A 24,825-nucleotide genomic window follows, 5' to 3' on the forward strand; every position below is an offset into this window, starting at 1 on the left:
CCTGGATTTGGGCCCAGATCATAGGAGTCTGGATCAGGTCTGGGGCAACGATAGCAGAGGGAAGGCCTGCCCCACACCACCCTGAAAGCCCAGCTGCTCACCGCATCCATCATGGTAAACTGCTCCACCACCAGCTTAGGAGGGAAGGCCATGAGATTAAGCTTCTCACGCTCCTTAAGAGCCACAGGTGGAGATAGACTTCTCACTAGAAATGATGGTCCAGGTGACTCTAGCTAAGCAGCTCCTACTCCTGCTGGAGCCCATGTTGGCCCTTGCTCCACCTCCAACACTGCTGGTGGAGGGGACACTGGCTCCAGTGCTAGAGGGGGTGGTGTCAACGGAGCTGGAGCCAGCTCTACCTCCACCACTGCCCACTGCTCTTCTTCTGCCGCTGGCTGGAGCTCAGCAGCTGACGCTGGAGTGGGATAAAAACAAAGATTCACCCACATAGCTGACTTTCCATGTGACCTTCTAAACACAAGAAAGATCCCACTCCCTTCCAGGAATACCCAGCCTGCAGTCCCCCTTACCATCTGGCTCTGCCTCAGTGGCCTCCAGAAGCTCACACCGGACAAGGGTAAGAGGGTCACGGCAGCTCATCTCCTAGCCAGGCAAGGTGACATTCATGTACATCCCCTTTAGCTTCAAAAAGGGACAGCCTGAGTCTGGTCCCTCCCTAGTTCTAGTCCAACCTCATCATCTCAAGCTCCTGAGTGTGGAGACCCTCTGCTCCTGCTCTCATCTCAGAGCAGCACTGGAAAGTGTGGGTGGCCTCATGTACCTGCCCCTTGTCTAGTGAGTTTGTGGAGTTGAAACCATTGGGCAGTTACTCGACAACCTAATGAGTGGAGTTCTGCAAAGACTGCCTGGGAACTGGGCCAGAAGAAATCAGGGGCTGCCTGCACACTGCCACTGGGGCCAACCACCAAGAGAATATCTGTTCCTCAGTTCAGGCACAGAGGGGCATCTCTGCAAAGAACTCTGGTCAGGGAGGGAAGGAGATGAATCCTCTAGTGCTCGGTAACAATATGAGTAGAGGTGCTCACCTTCTCATGCTGCCAGGCATGGCCTGAAGTATGAACATGACCTAGCTGTTAGGTTTCCGACACCTAACAACCAGCACCTGCTCAGGAATGACCCGCCCCTTATGTCCTGCCTTCTCTCCTCCTCACAGACACATGCACACACACACACACACACAAAGAGGGGCAAGGGGTGTGGGGCTGATCAGGTGGGATCACAGCTGTGCCCTGGCCTGCACTAGCCTCCCCTGGGCTGCCCCGTGTTACCTTTCACAGCCTCCTGCCAGATGCCCAGAGGCGTCAAGAATTAAGGCTGAGCCAACATCGCCAACTACCAAAAAGATTCTCTTTCTGGGATTTTTTGAGCCCAGATCCTCCAAAAGTTGGGAAACAACAACAAAACATCTTTGCCTGTTGACTGTCTCCAATCAAGTGAGGTGGATGGGGCAATGTGGGTGCCTGGTTACCAGAGTTCTAAGATCTGTTGAGGTCTATGACCCCACGTCATCTCTTGAACTGTACACAATGAGACCACATAGCCCTACCCACAGGTCCCTGGAAACCTAACTAGGGACCTAGTTTTGAGGAGACAGAGATGAATGCAGACCTCCTTTTCCTTACTATTTCTTCATCCTGGGATAGTCCCTGTGCCTCTCAGGTCCTCCCCAGTCTCTAAACCTGCACCATGGGAATCAAGCTAGAATCTACTTCCTAGGGACATCACCCGGTGTATATGAGATAATATCTATTACCCCTGTGGGCTGGTGTCACATGTACCTAAGGCACAAACTTAGAGATGGAAGAATAACAAGGAGGGGTGGGATGTAGTACAGAACACCACTCAAAACAGGCCTGGGCTCCAAGAATGTGATATTGGGACAGTCACTTCCAACTTGGCCTCATTTTCAGGTCAACACCATGAGGGGGTTGCAACTAATGGAAATTCAGATATTGCCATCTGTGGCATAAAACCATTCAATTGTTTCCTGTTTTATGGAGAATGAGACCGAAGTGCCTCATCTTGGCCTATGAGGTGGGCAGCCTCCACAGTGGTACCCAGTAAGCCCCACCCATGTTATACACTTCCCCGTGGAACCACAAAGAGGTTAGTAACTGGCTTCTGAACATAATAAGAGCCAAAGTGATGGGATGTCTTGTCTAAATTTTAACTAAAAATGTCTCTCACTTCCTCTTACTCCCTCTCTCATGTGCCATCTCTCTCTCTCTCACTCTGTCAAATCCCTGGAAGTGAGGAATCAAATACCGGTGTATTGGGGCTGCCCAATGTGGAGGCACATTGAAGAGAGAAGCAAGGGAGTGCCTGGGCCAACAGACAGAAAGGAACTCAGGCTCTCAATACAAAATGAATTCTGAAGGCTGAGAGTGAACTTGTGGGCCAGTCCTCCCCTAGTCGAGCCTCAGTTGAGGCCACAGCCCCAATCTGTTAAACTCACTGAGACAGAGGCACCCAGCTAAAACATGCCTGATTGCTGATCCACACAAATTGTGAGATTGTCAACATTTGTTGTTTTGAAATGCAAGGTTAGGGGCAATGAAGTCAGAGAGGGAAAGGTAACGAACACAGCCTACCAGGCCCTGGCCCTACCTTCCACCCTAGCTCCTGTTCTCTTCTCCCAGCCTCCCTCCAGTTGCATTGGCCACCTTTCTAACCTCCTCTGGCCAAACTCACTTCTGCCTGTGAGACTCAGGACCAGTGGTGCCATCTCCCTGACACACTGCTCCCAGACTTGTGCAAGGCTGACTCCCTCTTGTCATTCCGGTCCCAGAAAATGTCACCCTAGAGAGGTCTTTCAGACCCTCCTACCCAGTGACGCCCAGCCCTCCCTCACAGCCCCCTGATGTGTTTCTCTACAGCACTTGCTCTTTTCTTTCTCATGTCTTTGCTTTTGTCCATTTCCCCTCTAGACTGTGAGCTCCCGGCAGGCAGGGACCACTTGGTCATTTTCATCCTGCACTTCAGCCCACCAGGGCACCTGGCACAGGGTGAGTGCTCAGGACACAGCTGCTGAATGAGTATATGGGTAGATCTTGCACCCCGCCCCCTGCTTTTGACCAACTTTCATTGTGGAGATGAACACTAGTAATAGGAGGTACAAGTTGTTTCTGAGGCAGGGGGACAGCCAGAAAGACCTCTGGTTGACTCTTCGCTGCTCCAGGAGCTCAAGAATAGTTCAGTGGACACCAAGTAAATTCCAGGATTACAGCAGAATGACTTGATATATATATATATTATGTAATGGTTACCAAAATAAGTTTAGTTAACATCAATCACCAAACAGAAAAAAAGATTGTTTCCTGATGATGAGACTTTTTAGGATCTACTCTCTTAGCAAGTTTCAAATATACCACACAGCAATGTTAACTTAGTGCTGTATATCAAGTATACCTCAATACAACTGAAAAAAAATAAAAGCAAAAACTCACTGGCCACCACTGACACAAGAGGCTGCCCGCCCCCTCGTGGCCAGAACTAGCACTGCTGCCCAGGCAGGAACTCCAAACAGAAAGGAATCTTTCTTCAGGTGTCCTCAAGGCAGATGCTCTCCAGGGTCCCAGGGGTAAAGCAGCAGGACCTGTCAGCTTCGAGGGAGTGGGAGGAATCTCGGGAGCCTACCGTGCACCTCTCTTGCTTTTCCCCACCAGGTGTCCTCTTCACTCCTAAGGCATCCTAACTGCAGCCATGACAATGATTTCCCCTACTTCCAGATGAGGACCGCAAGGGTCCAACAAGGATTAGTCTTCTCCCTGGACTCTGGACTTGGTGTCCAGTGCTCTGGCATCTTCTTCCTTATCCTCAGTTCTCATCCACCCAAGCCCCCTAGCCTCGTCAGTTCTAAAGGATCTCCAGGGGCTGGAAATCATTTTCTCAGGGTTTCAGAGCACAGTAGGTCATCAACAGAGAACCTAGTCCAACAGACATGTAGTGAGTGCATGGAACACTTGGAGTCACTCGCTGGATGCACTCCACTTTATACAGGAGGACCCTCACTGAGATCTTCTCTCCTGTTCCCAATGCCTACACAAAGGGAGGATGGGCTCATCCCAGTTTTGGGTGCCCACAGAGGTGGACTGCAGGACCCCAGTCCTGTGATCCCCAGGCTGGGCCAGGGATGGATCTGGAACAGGTAGACACCTAGGAACCTTAGGGATTCCTCTTCCCATCTCTGGGCCCCTGTGCACGAATCTAGGAGAACGGATGCTACTGCCCCGTGGGAGAGCTGCCTCCAACCTCTCTCCCTCCTGCCTCTTGTCACTTCCCCGGTGTCAGCTCTTTCTTGACTGCACCTCAGTGTTCTCCATATGAGAAGTCAAGTGTGACGGAGTGTGCCTGTGCAGGTGTGATGATGAGGAGAGGAAAATGACCCCATATGGAAAAGGGTGCGCAGCAATCCTCTAGGATCTTAAAGCCACTCATTGCCAAAGGAAACCTGAGGGAAGAGGTGGAGCCTTGGCCAAGTAAGCTGGAGCTCTCTCTAGTCTTCAGGACTCTGACGACCTCCTGTGGTCTGGGACAGTACCTGCCTCTTTCTAGGCCAGTTTCCCAACTGCACAGTGAGGGGTAAGATGTGCAACAGCACAAGCATGTGCTCGGCCAGGACAAGTCATCAGGCCCCATAGATACATTAAGTATGTTTTAATGTGTATTGAAGTGTATTGAAGACATTAATATTGCTGTGCAATCATCACCACGATCCATCTTCAGAACACTTCTCATTTTACAAAACTGAAACTCTATACCCATTCATGAATAATCCCCCATTCCCCCTCCTCCCACCCACTGGCAAACACCATTCTACTTTCTGTCTCTCTGAATCTGGTGATTTCAGGAAGCTCTAGAAGGGAAATCACACAAGGTTGTATTTTTGTGACTAGCTTATTTCATTTAGAGTAATATCTTGAAGGTTCATCCATGGTGTGCCGTATATTAGACTTTCCTTCATTTTTCAAGGATGAATAATATACCATTGTATGTATATAGCACATTTTGCTCATCCATACATCCCTGGACAGATACCATAGCAAGGCCCACAACCAAGCCCAAAATAAAATGGGGCCCCAGCCAGATTTTTCTCAACAGTACCCTGGAGACTACTTTTTTAAGCCATATCCCATATGATATTTACTAAGGATTTAATCTTGGGCCGAGAGTTGCTTTTCAGAAACTCCATTTCTCTTCCTTAAGCAAGTTTCAACTACTTTGAACCAATGAGACAACAAGACGGCTTGCAAGACTCAAACTGCAACTGCATAAGTGACTGGAGGATGAACTGGGGGACCAAGAACTCCCCTGCCAATCATGTTAAGGACACCGTCTTTTGAACGTGGGATGTGTGACAGAACATGAAAATCTGTGCTTGCACAAAATAAGTGACTGGAGGATGAACTGGGGGACCAAGAACTCCCCTGCCAATCATGTTAAGGACACCATCTTTTGAACGTGGGATGTGTGACAGAACATGAAAATCTGTGCTTGCACAAAATGCCTAGGACTGCTCCCAAACTTACTGCACCCGCTCCTTTGCCCTTTTCAAGCCCTTTTCAACAGCCCATTGGGGAGAAAGATTTAACCTTCGTCTCTTTGCTGGCCAACCTCGTAATAAAGCTTTTTCCCCTTCTACAAGAGCGGGTATCCTGTTTGGCTAATGGGTGCATTGGGCTGTAAGCCCTTCCTTGATTACAATACTTGTGTGGCTTCCATGTTTTAGCTATTATGAATAATGATGCCATGAACATGAGTGTTGAAATATGTCTTTGAGAACATGCTTTCAACTCCTTGGTGGGGTATACACCCAGAATAGGAATTGCTGGGTCCTATATAATTATATTTTTAATTTTTTTTAGGAATTGTTATACTGATTTCTACAGCAACTATATATTCCCACCACAATACACAAGGGTTCCAACTTCTCCACATCTTGGCCAACAGTGGTTCTATTCTTTTTCTTCTTCTTTTTTTTTTCTTTTTGATAGATGCCATCCTAATGAATGTGAGGTGGTCTCTCACTGTGTATCTGATTTGCATTTCCCTAATGATTACTGATGATGAGCATCTTTTCATATGCTTATTGGTTATTTGCATATCTTCTTTGAGCAAATGTCTACTCATATACTTTGTTCAAATTTGATTTGAGTTGTTTGTTTTTTGTTGTTGAATTTAGGAGTTCTCTAACTATTCTGGATATTAAGCCTTTGTCAGATACATGGTTTGCAAATATGGTCGCCCATCCTATGGGTTGTGCTTTTACTCTGTTGATAATGGCTTTTGAGGCACAAAACTTTTTAATATCCATGAAGTCCAGCATATGTATTTTCCTATTTTATTGGCTGCTCTTGGGTGTCAGAACCATGAAATCATTACCAAATCCTATCTTGTCAAGTTTTGCCTTATGTTTTCTTCTAAGGGTATTATAGCATTAGCTCTTACACTTAGGTATTTGATTCACTGGGAATCAAGTTATGTATACAGTGTTAGGTAAATGTCCAAGTTGATTCCTTTGCATGTAGATATCCACTATTTCCAGCACAACTTGTTGAAAAGACTTTTCCCCATTTAATAATCTTGGCACCCTTGTCAAACATCATTTGATCACATGGGTGAGGGTTAATTTCTGGGCTCTCAATTCTGTTTCCATTGCTCAATATGGCTGTCTTTATGCCATGACAATGCTGTTTTGATACTGTAGATTTATAGTAAGTTTTCAATCAGGAAGAATCAGTCCTCCAACTTAGTATCTCCTTTCAAGATTATTTTTGGTATCTGGGCTTATTTGAGATTCCATAAGAATCTTAGGATGGGTTTTTTTCTATTTCAGCACAAAATGCCCTTGGGATTTTGATAAGGACTGCACTGCATTTGTTGATCTCTTTGGATAATGTTGACACCGTCACAATAAGGAGTGTTCCAATCCACGGTGATCGGATGTCTTTCATTTCTAATAGTGCCGGATGGCTGTTCAGGTGGGGGGGGGGCCCTCCTCGAGGTAGTCGTGAAGAAACCCACAGTTCCTCCTCACTGTGCCTTCACCATTTCCTTAGAACCCATCAACAGTCAACAGAGGTCAAAATGCATGTAAAATGCACGCAGGAAGTTTTCAAAGATTGGATGTGCATGGAGCACACATTTCTTCCACTCCTCTCCATTAGCAAGAACCACGGACTGAAGCAGCAGACCCTAACACATGGAGACTGCAGACTCACCCAGCAGACCCCAACAAACGGGGACTGTGGACTAACTAAGGGCCAGGGACTCGGGTTCCTGGCAGAACCATCTGGCAGCTCAAGCTGAACCACTAAGCCTTTGCCTGGCACTGCTGACTAACCAAGTGCTAAGACTGATGCTCTCTTAGAGCATCCTGTCAGTCTAGACTGACCCACTGACCCTGGACTGGAAAGCCAGGTAGATCAGGAGGTCAAGGCAAACAGAGTGGATCTCAGATCCAAGAGAAACTTACCCACAGCCCTCAGAAACAGTGAAAAAGATGGAGAACTCAAAGGTTTTGCTGGTACCAATGACTGTTTCTCATCCTCGAAGCCATCAGGCGTCTCCTTTGGATCCCACTGCTGCCACCAAACTGGTACAAAACAAAATAAAATTCAGTAAATTTTAAACATCTTATTGGCTTTATTCAACAGTTCATGAATCAGGCAGCATCCAGTCTAGCAGAGAGAAAGGACCTCCAAGGAGTTCTACAAAATGAAGGAATTTATAGGCAGAAGGGAGCAAGAACAAGGAAGTTACACTAGATAAAAAAGCGGGTTGGTTACTGCAAGGTTACTTTCCTTTAGAGGATGGCAGGGTTCTATCAGGAAGATGACCTACCTGCTGCGCATGAGGTGATTCCTGATTGACTGGTTTAAGATTCTATTCCTGGGCCAAAAGTCTAATTAAGTCTCGACTTGTTTATGTGAGGCATAGCCTAAGCGGCTCCATTTGGGTCTGGTGTCTTGTTTTAAACACATGACTTCTGCTGGTCCCTGCTTTCCCCAGTTACCCCCCGGCTGTCCCTTCACTGACCATTGTTGGTCACACACCCACTGCACCTGCCTCCAGTCCTTCCCCTTCAACACCGTAATCTCACATACAGCTCCTCCCGACACTATCATGACGTCTCCCACCACACGTCGCCTATACTTTCCACACTGCCATCAAGATGCTTCACAAACACCACCACCATTTATGTCCAATGGGCTGAGAGGCCTGCCCGTGCACTGGGAATCAGGAGCCGCAGGGTCTGTCACTTGGCCTCCAATCACCTATTGTACCCCAGCTGAAGGGCTTACCCTGCGGAGACACTCAGTTTTACCCAACTCAATCGCACAACATCTTTGCCCCAGGCTTCCTTCAAAATGCTCCACCCACTTTCTGCCCCAACTGCTCCTTGAGGAGTCATTTTGGGGTAGCCTTCGAGACCACCTTGGTGATTTTGTGCTCAGGCCCAAACAGATCTTGGCCGACAAACACTTTAACCATACCCCCTGAAATCATATAGCATAGGTAACTAGTGAATGGGTGCAAATTACTGGTTTTACTTCCAAAGGCCGTAATGAATATTTCACACCAGGAACATCCACTTTTGGGTTTTACTGTAGGCTGATATCACAAGGCTCTCACACAGTGAGGCTCTCTCTTCCCCAGCCCTCTGAGCAGATTTCTCCAAGCTATATTCTGCAATACATCATTGTTTCTATCTCAGCCTGCTTCCCTCAGGTTGCAGGTCCCCTGAGGTTCCTGCCCTGACTGGCTACCACCAACCCATAGAGACACTGTCAGTCCTATAGGACTGGGTGTTCAGTTCTACTAGGACTGACTGACTGGACTGGACACAGGTGCGGTGGCCCTACCCACGCAAAATCAGGTAACTGAGGCAACCAAGAAGTATCAAAAACCTTAACCCAACATCGAGAACAACTCCATAAGACCCTATCCTAGCCCTTGTGGAACAGTCTCATGAGTCTCTTGCCTAAATGGTTTTAGAGAATGGCCTGGCCCTAGATTGTCTATACCAACCAACGAAGGAGGGGTTTTTGCCTTTCTTAGAACCACTTGCTGAATGTACATCAACACACAAGTTCAAACCTACATCCACCAGATGGCCCAAGAGGTTAAAATATTGCGTAATGTTACCTAAATCTTTTAAAAGATACCCAAGGCCCCCGAGATCACTGACCTATTTTCATGGCTGGTCTTTCCAAGTTGGCGACAATGGAAACAGACTGGATTTTAGACTGTTGCTTGTACAATTTTAGGATCTGTTACTATAGCCATCATCGGATATTTACTCTCTTGGCTACAATGTGCCCTATCCCTAATAACTCTATTAATTACCCTTATTAACTATCCCAACCAACTTTAAATTAACTAAATTAAAATTAATCAATACCCTGATTAATTTAAAAAATTCAAAATTTTTATGGAGAATCTACTTAACACAGAATACACTGTTGTAAGCATTTAAAGTATACAGTTCAGTGCCATTTAGTACAATGATTATGTCGTGTGGTTATCACCACTAACTAATTCCAGAACATTTTCAACACCCCCAAACAAACCCATACTCATTCACACTATTTTCTCCTAACCCAAGCCCATGAAAACAACTCATCTGTTTTCTCTCCCTATTGATTTGCCTATTCTGGACAGTTCATTCAAATGGCATCATGCTATCTGTGGCCTTTGTGGACGACTTCAGTGAGCACACATGTTTCAAGGTTCATCCATGGCCGAGCATGTAGCAGTAGCTTATTCCTTTTTATGGCTCCATAATGTCCTATATTATGAATAGGGCACATTTGGTTTATGCAGTCATAACTGGATAGAAATTTGGGTTTGTTCCACTTTTGGACCACTGTGAATAATGTTGCTTTGAATATCCATGGAAAAGTTTTTCTTTGAACATATGTTTCCAATGGTCTTTTGGACATACCAACCTTGTGACTCTCCTGGTCCATGGTAATTCTAGGTTTAAGATTTTTAAAAATGGCAAACTGTTTTCTGCAGTGGATGCATCAAATTACTTTCCCACCAGTAATGTATGTGGGTTTCCCATTCTCCATATCTTTACTAACACTTGTTACTTTCCATTATGTGGAGTATAGCCTTCATTTTGAGTGTGAAATAGTATCACACTATGCTTTGAATTTGCATTTTCTTAATGATTTATGATACTGAGCATCTATCTAGTGCTTATTGGCCATCTGTGTTTCACCTGGAGACATGTCCATTGCAGCTAGTTACCCATTTTCATTGGGTAACCAATGAAAATGGTTTCATTTCAAATTTCTTTGAATGAAGTTTCATTTCAAACTTCTTTGTTTTTTATAATTGAGTTCTAAGAGATCTACCCCAGGTAGATTCCATGGCTCCAGGCTCCCCGGGGGCTACTAGGAACTCAGGCCCGTGGCTTAGCACACCACCTGCCAGTTCCAGCAGCCATAGACAGCTCTCATGGAACCAGGCTTCTGACAGGCTTCTGCAGAACCAAGCCCCCAGCCCACCCAGGTGCTTGCTGACTCAGGCGGCCCCAGGCAGCTCCCATGGCACCAGGCACTGGCAGGTTCCCATGAACCCAGTCTTCCATCTTGACCCAGCGCCTGCTGGCTCCTGCAATCTCAGGTAGCTCCTGTGGCCCCAGGCTACCAGGAATCCAGACTTCTGGCCCACACCAGCACAAACTGTCTCTCATGGCACAGGCTTCTGGCAGGCTCCCGTGAGCCAAGACTCTCAGATCATCCCAGCTCTGGCCAACTCTCATGGCCCTGGATGACTCCTGTGGTCACAGGCTCTCAATGAGGACCTGCCAAACCAGGGTCCAGTGGGGTTACTCGTGAACTCAGGGTCCCAGCTGTGCCCAGGGCCAGACACAATACCGTGGACCCAAGCTTTCCACTCACCCCAGTACCAGGCTGCTCAAGGACTCCAGCAACAAGCCTGCCCCTGGACACCACCAGATGGCCTACCCAGGACCCCTAGATGGGCTGAATGTGAAGGCTTTGGTTTACTAAAGCCAGTCTGTAATAAGTGGAAGAAATGCCTACTTCCTCAAATTTGCAGACACCAATGGAAGGTCACAAGGATCATGAATAATCAAAGATCCATGACACCACCAAAGAAAAAGAATAAAACTCCAATGACCGACAAAGAAATGGAGATATAGGAACTATGTGACAAAGACTTCAGAACAATGCTCTTTGAGAAATTCATAAAACTCTAAGGAAACAAAGATAGACTACTAAATAAAATAAGGAAATAGTGCATGAACAAGTGAGAAGTTCAACATAGAAACAGAAATCGTTAAGGAAAAATAAACAGAAATCCTAGAGTTGAAGAACACAATGACTGAACTGAAGAATTCAATAGAGACCTTCTAAATCAGATTCAACCATGTACAAGAAATAATTAGTGCACTAGAAGATGTGTCATCTGAAATCATCGAGTCAAAGGAGCAAAAAGAAAAAAAAGGAACAGATAAGATTGGGGAAAGGCAGTGTGAATTATGGGATACCTTGAAAAGAAATAGATAAGCATTATTAAAATACCAGAGGAGAAGACAGGGAGAAAGGAAAAGAAAGTTGACTTAAAAAAGTAGCAGCTGACACCTTCCCAAATCTGGGGAGAGATGTAGACATCCAAGGTCCTGAAGCCGATCAGTCACCCTAAAATTTCAAACTAAAACATTCTTCTCCAAGACACATTGTAACAAAACTATCTAAACTCAAAAAAAGGATCAAACAACATGATCAAGTTCAACATGATGCAAATCAATGAATGTGATGCACCACATTGATAGAATGAAAGATAAAAATCCTAAAATAATCTCTCAAATCAGAAAAAGCAGTTTGACAAATTCAACGCCCCTTCATGATAAAAACTCTCAAGAAAGGGTTACAGAAGGAACATACCTGAACATAATAAAAGGTTTACATGACAAACCCACAGCTAACATCATATTGAACAGTGAAAGGTTGAAAGCTTTCTTGCTAAGACAAAGAACAAGACAAGGGAGCCCAGTCTCAACACCACTCTTCAACATACTGCTGCAAGTCTTAACCAGAGACATTTGGCCAGAGAAAGAAATATAAAGCATCTAAATTGGAAATGAAGAAACAAAGTGGTCTCTGTTTGCAGATATGATTTTATGTAGAGAAATACTTAAAGACTCCTCCCCAAACTGTTAGGACTAATAAACAAATTCACTCAAGCTGCAGGAGACAAAATCAACATATAGAAATCTCTTGCCTTTCTCTACACTAACAATGAACTATTTAAAAATGATATAAAGGGCCGGCCCCGTGGCTTAGCGGTAAAGTGTGCGAGCTCCACTGCTGGCGGCCGGGGTTCGGATCCTGGGCGCGCACTGACGCACCACGTCTCCGGCCATGCTGAGGCCGAGTCCCACATACAGCAACTAGAAGGACGTGGAGCTATGACATACAACTATCTACTGGGGCTTTGGGGGAACAAATAAATAAATAAAAATTATTAAAAAAAATGATATAAAGAAAAAAATCCTATTTACAATGCCATCAAAAATAGTAAAATACTCATGAATAAATTTAACCAAGAAGGTGAAAGATCTAGAAACTAACAACTATAAGACACAGAGGAAAGAAATCAAAGACACAAAGAAATGAAAAGATATCTTATGCTCATGGATCAGAAGAATTAGTATTGTTAAAATGTTCATGCTATTCAATGCCATCTCAAGATTCTCTGCAATTCCTATTAAAATTCCCATGGCATTTTTCAGAGAAATAGAACAGATAATCCTAATATTCATGTGGATCCACAAAAGACCTCCAATAACCAAAGGAACCCCGAGAAAGAAAAAGCTGAAGGCATCACAATTTCTGATTTCAAATTTTATTACAAATCTATAGTAATAAAAACAGTATGATACAGGTATAAAATGAGACACCTAGACCAATAGAACAGAATCAAGGACCCAGAAATAAAACCACACACATACAGTTTGCTAACAGTTGACAAGTCAGCTAAGAAGACTCCATGGGGAATGGATAGTTTCTACAACAAATGCTGTTGGGAAAACTGGATAACCACATGCAGAAAACTGAAATTGGACCCCTATTTTACACCACTCTAAAAATGATCCCAAATTGAATTAAAGACTTAAAGGTAAGACACCAAATATAAAACAACTAGAAGAAAATATAGAGAAAAAAGCCCCATGAAACTGGTCTTGACATCGAGTTTTTTGGATATAATATCAAAAGTGCAAGCAACAAATGCAAAACTTAACAAGTGGGATGACATCAATCTAAAAAGCTTCTGCATAGCAAATGAAAAAATCGGCAAACTAAAGGGGTTAATATCCACAGTATATAAGAAACTCTTACAACTCAACAGCAAAGAAACCAACAAAACAATATGAAAATGGTCAAAGGACCTGAATAGATACTTTTCCAAAGAAGACATAAAAATGGTCAACAGGTACATGAAAAGATGCTCGTAATCACTCATCATCAGGGAAATGAAATCAAAACTACAATGAGATATCACCTCACACCTGCTAGAATGGTTATTCTCAAAGAGACAACAGACAACAAGTGTTGGCGAGGCTGTATAGAAGAGAGAACCCTGTGCACTGATGGTATGAATGTAAATTGCTACAGTCACTATGGAAAAAATATGGAATTTTCTCAAAAAAATAAAAATAGAAATATATATAAATGAGCAATTCCACTTCTGCTTGTATATCCAAAGGAAATGAAGTCACTATTCTGAAGAGATATCTGCACCCCCATGTTCATTTCAACATTATTCACAAACAGAGAACATGGACACAATCCAGGTGTCCCTCAATGGATAAATAGATAAAGAAAATGTGAGATATATGTATACATGTAATATATAATGGGATATTATTCAGCCATGCAGGAGAATGAAATCCTGCATTTTGAGATACCATGGATGGACCTTGAGGCATTGCGCTAAGTGATATAAGTCAGACGGAGAAAGACAAATACTATATATTCTCACTCATATGTGAAATCGAAAAAAGCCCAACTCAAAGGAATAGAGACAAGAATGGGTTTCCCAGGGTCCCGGGGTTAGGGGAAATGGGGAGATGTGAGTCAAATTGCACAAATTTCTAGCTGTAAAATGAACAAGTTTTGGGGATCTAATGTACAGCATGGTGATCATAATTAACAATACTATATTATAGACTTGAAATTTGTTAAGAGAGTAGATCTTGAAAGTGATCACTAGAAAAAACAAGTTAATTATGTGAGGGAATGGAGGTGTTAACTCAGGGTATTGTGGTAATCCTTTCACAAATCACCATCTTGAACACCTAAAACTTACATATGTTATATGTCACTAATATTTAAAGAAATCTAAAAAAAAAATCTCTCAACAAAGTAAAACCCAGGACCAGATGACTGCACTGGTGAATTCTACCAAAACATTTAAAGAAGTATTAAAAACAAGATTTCTTACACTCTGTCAAATATTGAAAAAGAGGGAACACTTCCAAGCTCACTTTACGAGGCCAGCATTACCCTGATACCAACACTAGACAAGGACACTAAAAGAAAATAAAATTACAGACCATTATCCCTGATGAACATAGATGCAAAAATCCTCAACAAAATACTAGCCAATTAAAAATGAATTCAATAGCATATTAAAAGAGTTATACACTACCACCAAGTGAAATTTATTCCTGGTATACAAAAATCGATCAATGTAATAAGCCACATCCAGAAAATGAAGGGGAAAAAAATGACCAACTCAATTGATGCAGAAAACCAATTGGCAAAATTCAACGCCCTTTCATGATAAAACACTCAACAAACTAGGAATAGAAGGAAAGTGCCTCAACATAACATAAGCCATATATGAAAAACACACAGCAAACATATTACTGAATGATGGAAGACTGAAAGCTTTTCCTCTAAGATCAGGAACAAGGCAAGGATGCTCACTTGCACCACTTCTATTCAACACAGTATTGAAAGTTCAAGCCAGAACCATGAGGCAATAAAAATAAATAAATAAATAAAAGGCATCTAAATTGGAAAGAAATAAGTAAAATGGTCTCTGTTTGAAGATGATATCATGTCGTATGTAGAAAAATCCAAAAGACTCCACAAAAAAGCCGTTTGATCTAACAAATGAATTCAGAAAAGTAGCAGGATACAAAGTCAACACACAAAAATCGGCAGCATTTCTATACACGAACCATGAGCTCTCTGGAAAGGAAATTACAAAAACAATTCATTTATAATAGTATCAGAAAGAATAACATGCTTAGGAATTAACTTAACCAAGGAGGTGAAAGGCTTACACCATAAAAACTACAAAACATTTCAGAAAGAAATTAAAGAAGACGTTCATAAATGGACACACATCCCATGTTCATGGATTGGAAGGCTTACTATTGTTAAAGTGTCAGTATTACCCAAAGCAATCTACAGATTCAATGTATTCCCTATCCAAATCCTAATGATATTTTTTGCAGAAATAGAAAAACCCGTCCTAAAATTCACATGGAATCTCAAGGGACTCAGAACAGCCAACAACAATCTTGCAAAAGAAGAACAAAACTGGAGGACTCACACTTCCTGATTTCAAAACTTACTACAAAGCTACAGTAATCAATAGTATGGTATTGTCATAAAGACAAACATAGAGATCAATGGCATAGAATAGCAAGCCCAGAAACAAACCCTCACATATATGGTCAAGTGATTTTTGACAAGGGTGCCAAGACCATGGAATGGAGAAAGGTTTCTTTTCAACAAATGGTGCTGGGAAAACTGGATATCCCCATGCAAAATCTTGAAGCTGGACCCCATCCAACACTAGATACAAAAATTAACTCAAAATGGATCAAGGACATAAATGTAAGACCTCAAACAAGAAAATTCTTAGAAGAAAACATGAGATTAAATCTTCATGACACCAGACTTGGCAATGATTTCTTGGATATGACACCAAAGGCACAGGTAACAAAAGAAAAACAATGGAAAAATTGAACTCCATGAAAATTTTATAAGTTGGTACATCAAGAGGCACCCACAGAGTGGGACAAAATATTCGCAAATCATATTTCTGACAAGAGACTGGTATCCAGAATATACAGAGAAGTCCTAAATTAAACAAATAAAAAACAAGCCAATTCAAAAATGGGCATGGATTTGAAGACTCCGTTGCGAAAGAAGACTTAGAAATGGCATATAAGCACATGAAAAGATGCTCAACACCACTAATCATTAGGGAAATGCACATCAAAACCACAAAACCACCTCACACCCACTAAGTTGAGTGCTATCGAAAAGACAAAACAGCAAGTGTTGGCCAAGATGCGGTGAAATGGGAACCCTTGTACACTGTTGATAGGAACGTAAAATGGTGCAGCTGCTATGGAAAACAGTGTAGATGTTCCTCCAAAAAATTGAACATAGAATTATCATGTGATCCAGCAATTCCACTTCTGCATATACACCCAAAAGATTTGAAAGCAGAGCCTTGAAGAGATATTTGTACACCCATGTTCATAGCAGTATTATTTACAATAGCTAAAACGTGGAAGCAACCCAAGTGTTTATTGACACATGAGTGGATACACAAAATGTAGTATATCCATACAATGGAATATTATTCAGTCTTAAAAAGGAAGCAAATTCTCCAATATGCTATACATGGATTAACCTTGGAGACATTATGCTAACTGAAATAAGCCAGTCACAAAAAGACAAATACTGTATGAACTGAGAGTAGTCAAATCATAGAGAGAGTAAGTAGAATGGTGGCTGCCAAGGGCTGGGGGAGGGGAGAAGGGAGGGTTATTGTTTAATAGGTATAGAGTTTCAGATTTACAAGAGTTATGTGGATGAATAGTGGTGGTGACTGTACAACTGTGGAAATGTATTTAACGCCATTGAAGTATACACTTAAAAATGGTTAAGATGAAACACTTTTTGTTATGTATATTTTGACTCAATATACAAAAAGGAAAAAAAAAGAAATGAGCTATCAAGTCACAAAAAGACATAGTGGACACTTAAATACATACTGCTAAGTGAAAGAAGCCAACCGGAAAAGGCTATATACACTGTTCCATAGTTTTCATATATTCCAATTACACGACATTCCAGAAAAGGCAAAACTAGAGAAACAGTATAAAGATCAGTGTTGCCAGGAGTTGGGGGGCAAGGGACGAAGAGGTAAAGCACAGGGATTTTAGGGCAATCCAACTCTTCCGTAGGATACTGTCATGGTGGATACATGAGATTATGCATTTGTCAAAATCCAAGTACATGACAGCAAGACAATGAACTTTAATGTAAACTACGGACTTGGTTATGAACGCTCTATGAGCATCAGCTCCTCACTTGTAAGGAATGGACTGCACTAACACAGGTGGTCAAGCAAGATGTTAACCGTAGGGGAAACTGTGGGGGAGGAGGGAGAAATGCTCTGCACTCTCTGCTGAATTTCTCTGTCCATCTAAAACTTTCCTAAAAAACAATCTATTAATTAAAAAATAATCAATGGAAGGTAGGGAGTGGGTAGAAATATAGACGAAACAGGAATATTAGAATATTAATAAATGTTGAAGCTGGGTAATAGAAACATGGGGGGCTATCACACTTTTCTGTTTAATTTGTGTATGTTCAAGGTTTTCCACAATAAAACATTTTTAAAGCTCCAGATTAAATCTAGATTATATGTACAAGGAATCAAAGAATGTGAAGAAAACAGATATTTTTGAAGCAAGTACACTGAGGGAACGTGCAATCACACTGGATAGAGAGTGAACGTCCTGGTTCTACCAGGAAAGTTCAGAGCTCAGTGAGCAAGGCAGGTGACAGCACAGTCAGGGAAGTGACAGATAATGATCACAGAAAAATGTTTGCCCTCACTAATCACAGAAATGCCAACCATGGGCCCTGACAGAACTGCCCCAGGATTTATAATGTCATGACACCCAGAATTAGAGCGGGCTCAGGGACAGAGCACCACGTCCTGTGAGAATACCAACCAGCATCGGCTTTCTGGAGGGCAAATCTCCCTAACCCTGGAACCTGCAGGCCACTGGCTCGGCTGCTCTGTTGTATGGAATCTGTCCAAAAACAAAGGGATTGGGTACAGATGATGGACTGAATAAACACATGTAGAGCCCCTTTGACATAGAATCCCTTAAAAATGACCCAAAGATTCCTTCATTGATGAACAAATTCATAATAGCCTTGGGAACCATCAAGAGAGCCGACATTTTGATGAAAACATCAAAGAGAGTCAACAGTTGGTGATCGGAGATCCCAGTGGGGAGCTCCATGTGAGCCATGAAGACCAAGCCACAGTGTCCTCTCTCCCTCTCCCTCCTCCCCCTGCCGTTCACCTAACACCTTCTGCATCGCCCCTCCACTCCCAACCACTGCCCACCTCACGCTCCAGGAATACAGGAGCAGAGGCACAGGGCGCCCTTTCCACGACCACATCTGTCCTCTTGCTCTCTGCCCGTCACCAGGCAGCGGAGCTCTCTTGACATTAGTACAGCCATGTTTGGCCGCTCCATTGACCTACAGCCACCAGCACAAAAAGAAATATAAAAGCTGCTTTCTGCATGGTGGGAACTGGCCCTTCTCCCATGGAGATGGTTGCAATGTGTAAAAAATTCAAGGCCCCTCAAGCGCCGCAGCCTGGGGCAGACTGGCCATCTGAGCTGGGCTGGGAGGATAAGCAGGGTAAACAATGCACGTACACAACTACTGGGCTGGGACAATAGCCAGAGGGTGGGGCTCAGTGCTAGTACGCCACTGATAACCATTTGTGCATGGGAACATTGAATGCTCTCTCTGTAAACTCTGTAACTGCTTATATAAACTGCTGGAGACTGAGACACGGTGAGAGTTCCACCTGTGGAAGAGACGCCTTGCCCAGGACTGTGATTCCCGCCCAGCAGTGTCAATTGACAGGACTCTCCCAGCAGTGGGGCATGGATGTTGTGAGTAATTGATTTATTGTGAAGTAATTGATCTGATGTGTTCTCTTTTCAGTCAACCTGGTGTTTCTCTTTCTGGTTGATTTGTGTCATTTCACTTCAGTCGATCTGGTGTTTCCTTATCCGATAGATCTGATGTTTTTCCCTCTTATTATATGACCTATTCAAATGTGCTGCTATCTCAGCCGATGGGGATGTTTTCCCTTTCCAGTCGAGCTGGTGTTTTTTCCCTCTTATTATTTGACCTATTCAGATCTGTTTGCGGACTATCACCTTTACCATCCTCTCTATAATAAAATATACCTTCAGTCCATTTGTTTGGAGTGGAAAGTTTCTTTTACCTCTCCAATCGAATCCCCAAACCTCTCATAACAGGAGCCCAGCCCGGCACCTCTTCAGGGCCCAGCAGACTCCTCCTCCCTATCTGGTCCTACCTGCAGCACAGACACCTTGTAGCTAATCTCCGCCTTACAAACAAAACTCTCCCTTGGACCCATGCTCCCTTTTGGTTATTGTCCACTTTCCCAACTCCCCTTCATGGCTAAACCTCTTAAATAAAGTGCCTCATACCTACTGCCCTCCCATGGCTTCCCTTCCCCCACTCTAGACCCAGCTTTATTCTCACCCTCTCAAGGAGACTGAGGTCACCAGTGATCCCATGTGGCCGAGTCCAGCCATCTTTTCTCCATTCTGATCAGAGCTGTATCCCATCCAGCTGAGCACCCTTCCTTTCTGCAATACCCTTTCCCCTCATGGTTCCTGCAACTTCATGCTCCACCATTTCAGGCCCCTTTCCTGGACCCTCTTCAGCTACACCTCTGCAAACACTGCCTGCTCCTAGGCTGGGCCCAGGGCCCTTCCACAGCTACAGTGTCTCCAGGAAACCTCATTCAATTCCACGTTTTTAAATATCTCTGACCTCATCCCGACTCTGCTGACACACCAATGCAACTTTAAGAGGTTAGGTGCTAGCTCCCCAGCATCAGTACCTAAGGACTATCTCAGACTCGATTCGTCTCAAAATTTCACTGTCATATGAGTTCCAAAATAGCATCAAATCTTTCCAAAAGGAGGAAAAATTTGGATACAATAAACAGTTGTGAACAAAGTAACCAATAAAACGTATACTTACATCCAATCCTGGTTGCTTGATGGGGAAAATAAGAACACAGAACTAAGATCAGATATTCTCAAGCCGGGGACCGGAAGGTGATGAGTTGGGAGTGTAAAACACAGGAACTGATCAACTCTAAGCATTTACAGAAAGAGAGGCAGAAATGGTTGTTCCTAAAAGCTGAAAGACACCCACTAAAGGAATAGAAAAATCATGAGAAAACCTAACAAATTAAAAATTAAATTAAATGGTAGACTCACATTCCAATTTATCAATAATCACAATTGTAAATAGATCAAATTGCTCTATAAAAACATGAAGGTTCTCAAGTTGTGTTAAAATATTGTTATAAAATAAAGGGATATAATATGGTTGAAAATAAGGAGATAAAGAAATAAGACTTTAAATGGGACAAAAAGGGGTTCTCTGTGTTGATAACTGTCAGGGACACTTATGCACCTAACAATATGGTCTTGAAACATAAAGCAAAACTGGACAAACAAGAAGACACAGGCACCCCAAGGGAGGTGCCTTCCCTTTCCACAGGGAAACCTACCTTACCTCTCTTAAAAAGCCACAGGTCAAGTGATACAGTAAGTTAGGAAACAGATCTGCTGACAAACACAAAAAAGCTAGATCTAGCCTCAGCCCCAGGGACAACGTAAGCATCTAGTGGAGAGCGAACATTCTCCTCAAACCACGATGAAACAGTCACCACAATGGACTGTGTGCTAAGCCACAATGAAATCTCTAAAGAGTCCAAAAAGCAGAAATCTATAAGTGACTATATTACTGGAACTTAAAGCAATAAAAGTAAAAAATAATCACAAAATATTGGCTCCCCTCCCCCAACATAGCCACTTGAAAATCTGTCCACACCCTTCTAAATCTCTCAGGTTAAAGAGGGAATCCAGACAGACAGGAGAAACTCTTTAGAAATGAACAGCAATGAGAGCAGCATGAGGCAAATCCATGACGTGGGGACAAGGGGACGGAAGAAGGGACACAGCCTCCACTGCAGGTATCAGGGAATATCACCTGTACAGCAAGCTGAGCACTTCCCTCCAAGAGCCAGAACAACACCACAATAAAACCAATGACAGCAGAATGAAGGGAGAATTCACCAGACAGGAACAACAACATAGACCTGAGCAATGGAGTCAAGGGCTGGCTGTCTGGAAAGACCTGTAACAGTGAGAAACCTTGGGCAGTCTGACCAAGAAGAACAGACAAAGGCACCAAGAGGAACAGACAAAGGCACCAAATTGTACCATCAGGTACGAGAAACTACAGAAACAGCTTTAACGTGATAGGAGAACATAGTGGATAACTCTGACCAGGACATCAGTGGTCCTCAACTGAAGCCGTCCTTCCCATAGGATGCATCTGGAAACATGCGGGATGGGTTTTGTTTCTTGTTTTGGGTTGTCCTACTGGTTGTTGCCCTGGGGGTCCCGGAGATCCTGAATAGCCTGTCACATAGACCCGTTTCCCTCTTGAAGTGTTACTGACATCTGGGAAGACAAGCACTGATCCAGATTAAATGAGCAATGTGGTAGGAAAATGTTTTCCATGGATGTATAACAGGGAAAAGATGGTACCCTCAATATGTAAGGAATATCGAGAAACCAATGTTTACAACTACTAAACTGTAAGAGAGCAGGAAATTCAGAAACATAGCAAAGAAACACACCAAAAATATATCCAACCTATTTGTACAGGTGGAGAAATATGTAGGTAAAGCACAGGAAACAGTGGAGGAGATTACACACCAAATTTTACTACCGACAAGGAATAAAAGTTGGGAGGTAGGTGAGAAATAGGAGTTTTTACCACTTCTTAGCTTATGTATTTCTCTAGTGTTTTAATTTTTACAAAAGAGAATGTATTCTACTCAAAAAGATGTTTCAAATTTTAAAGAAATTATTAAAATGTTCAAAATGACTTCAGTTCAAGGATATTCATTAAAACATGTATGGAAAGCACCTCCCCATAATGTTAAGAGTCTCCTATAACTTTTCCAATAGTTTACTATGTCGATTTTATTTCACATTTAGATCCTAACTCATTGGAATTTACATTTGTGTGAGGGATGCAACAGAAGCTGATTTTCTCCTGTTCAAGTGGAAAACCAACTATCCAGGCACCATTCATTGAGTAGGTCTGGCTTTCCCAGCTGACCTGCAATGCCTCCTTCCCCACCTGCTAAACCCTGACAACTACCGGTGCCTCTTGAGCACCCTAGAGCGAGCGGGGTGAGCTCTGCAGCCTGGGCTCCCTGTGTGCAAGGGGCGGCTACCAGCAGAGCCTTCTCCCAAGACAGCAGCAGGCATGCTGCACACAGAGGTGCTCAGGGGCCGTCTGCTGTGGAGCAGGAAACTCCTCATGAGGAGCAGGCAGTGGGGGAGCCCTGAGCCCCAGGACTGACCTCGGCTGGGGGCAGCAGGCTGCTCAGTTAGGGAGCCCCTCCCTTCAGCTCGTCCAGCTCCTCCTGCAGCGTGTGCACCTGGCTGTCGGCAGCTGCCCCTCTTCAGCTCGCTGTCCTTCTCCACCTGCTCCTGCAGGCGGCACCCGTGCTCCTGTTCCCCCGGGACCAGAAGCAGTAGGAGTGCAGCGAGTCCAGGAGTTCTTAGGCCCCAGCGCTGACAGGATGACCCCGCTGAGGGACCTGGGGCCGGTGTTGCTGTGTTCATCCTGCACATCTTCCACGGCTGGCTCCGGGGTGACATCTGTTGGAGGGTGAAGGGGCTCTGGGAGAGTTTCTGAGGCATCATTGTGAATGATGAACGTGGGGGCTCTGGGCCAAGCTCTCATCAGGCCCAAGGCTGGCCCCACTGTAGGTGGGCTCCACATCTCTCTTCAGCCTCTTTCGGTCAACAGCCTCTCGAGGGACAGATGGCCTCTCTTGAGTGTGTGCTGAGGAGAAACTGTAAGAAGGATGCCAGCCAATAAATCTGCATGCCTCAGATCCTGAGGGATAAAGTCACCCACGGAAATGCCACTCTTATCCAGCAGGCCCTGGCTGGGAAGAGGCGGTCTCATCGCCAGCATCTACAGCAGACCTGTTTGCATCTCCCTGGCTGCCTCACGCTGTGGAGACCACACTGTCTCCTGGAGTTCCTTCCAGAGACTCTTTGCCCGCTCCTGACTGGTGGCTTCCTGGGTGGCATTGGGTTCGGGTTTGCCCTGCAGAAGGGCTCGCTTCAATTTGCGGGACCCTTCCTGGGCCCTCAGGTTTTCCCTCGAGGATGAGGATGAACCTGAAGCTCCTTTCCCATCTGCTTCACTGGCATGTTCCTCTTGTCCCTGGCAGCTATCTTGGTCTCATTTCTTCTGGGGCGGCAGTGGCCTTCAGCTCCTCCTTCTCAGTCAGGTGGAAGATGGAGGGCAAGGCCGTGGGCTTTAACATGTAGTACTGACCCTCCAGCCTGTTCAAGAGTTTTTTTTGGTGAAATGTTCACTACAGATGAAAGAATACTTAATAGGGTCCAGTCATCCCTGTGAACAACTTTTAGCAACTGGACAAGACGTTTTGAGTCCTTTATGTGGAGCCTGCAAGGATACATGAAAAAGTAATTAAAAAGAAAGAATTAAATGTCTCCCCCTAAAATAATCAATTATAAAAGCAAAACAAGTGTTTTTGGGAACACCCACACTTAGGAATTTTGCCCATTTAAAACTTTAGTAAAGTTTTAAGGAACACCTCTGCTTGCAAGTTATTACTGTAATAGAAAGATGAAAGACCCACTGTCTACCTTAAGGAGCTGACCATCTGTAGGGCAGAGAAGGAAGGAAGGTGAAGACCTTCTCCCAGGTTGTGGTAAGTGCCCTGTAGGAACAAAGATGCTCGGGCAGAGAGCACAGGATGGCACCAAGACAACACGAAAGGCTTCAGAAAGCCTCAGAAATAGTTCCTAGAAGCTCATGGCTGTCCAACCCTCCTGCTGTCCCTGGGATGCAGGACTTTGGGTGCTAAAATGGGGAGGATTGGTCCCCCTATTTCAAAGCCAGGCCAGGTGTCGGCCAGCAGAGCCTCCCAGGCACTCAGCAGGGCGCCTGGCCCCAGCTCTACTCAAGCAGCCGAGGATGCAGGACTGCCGCCAAGAGGAGGTCAGCCCCAAGAGCTGTGGTTCTGTGTTCCTCCTGTCCTTCCACTACCAGGAGGAAAACTGCTTCCTGTACCAAGCAACCAGCCCCTGAAATGTACTGACCAAGACACTTCATAATCTTTTCTCCTCATTAAGGTAAAATCTCTATTTAGAGAAAACTATGCACATGGGGAGGAAGGGGGTCTCTCTCGAGGCTTTCTTCTCCTCCTGAGTTCATCTAACCCTCATGAGGCCGAGTGGATACTAGGTCCTCAGGGAGTTCCAAGCAACCTGACCTTCTAACATTTCTCAATGCTTTGTGACAAGTTACAAAAGGACCCCCACTTCCTTTGCCCCCATACCACGTTAAACAATGACACATGCCAAGAGCAACCTTCTCTGTAGTGTTTTGCATCATTCTCAAAAACAGTAACAAAACTTTTGGGACACAGACTCTGAAGGAAACTGTCAAGAAAGCATGTTCTCTGACTTCTGAAACAAGCTCACATTACTAGTTCTTTGGATGGATTGTAACAACTTCCGACTTAAAACAAACCACTGTTAACTTTGAATAAGACTAAAGACAACAAGTGGCATTCAGGTCTTTA

General features: G+C 44.0%; 1 long non-coding RNA gene across 2 annotated transcripts; it reads right to left on the reverse strand.

The window, feature by feature from the left end:
* Nucleotides 1-232: 232 nt before the first annotated feature.
* Nucleotides 233-22,574, reverse strand: LOC131396705 (uncharacterized). Of its 2 annotated transcripts, none has more exons than XR_009216657.1 (3): nucleotides 22,558-22,574; nucleotides 7,496-7,615; nucleotides 233-415 (listed from the first exon to the last, which is right to left on the reverse strand). It is a non-coding gene; the product is annotated as an uncharacterized LOC131396705 (long non-coding RNA). The 2 variants fall into 2 exon arrangements; XR_009216656.1 differs by lacking the exon at nucleotides 233-415 and adding an exon at nucleotides 432-603.
* Nucleotides 22,575-24,825: the final 2,251 nt, after the last annotated feature.

Source organism: Diceros bicornis, chromosome 34 (genome assembly GCF_020826845.1).
Source record: "Diceros bicornis minor isolate mBicDic1 chromosome 34, mDicBic1.mat.cur, whole genome shotgun sequence".
Taxonomy (NCBI): domain Eukaryota; kingdom Metazoa; phylum Chordata; class Mammalia; order Perissodactyla; family Rhinocerotidae; genus Diceros; species Diceros bicornis.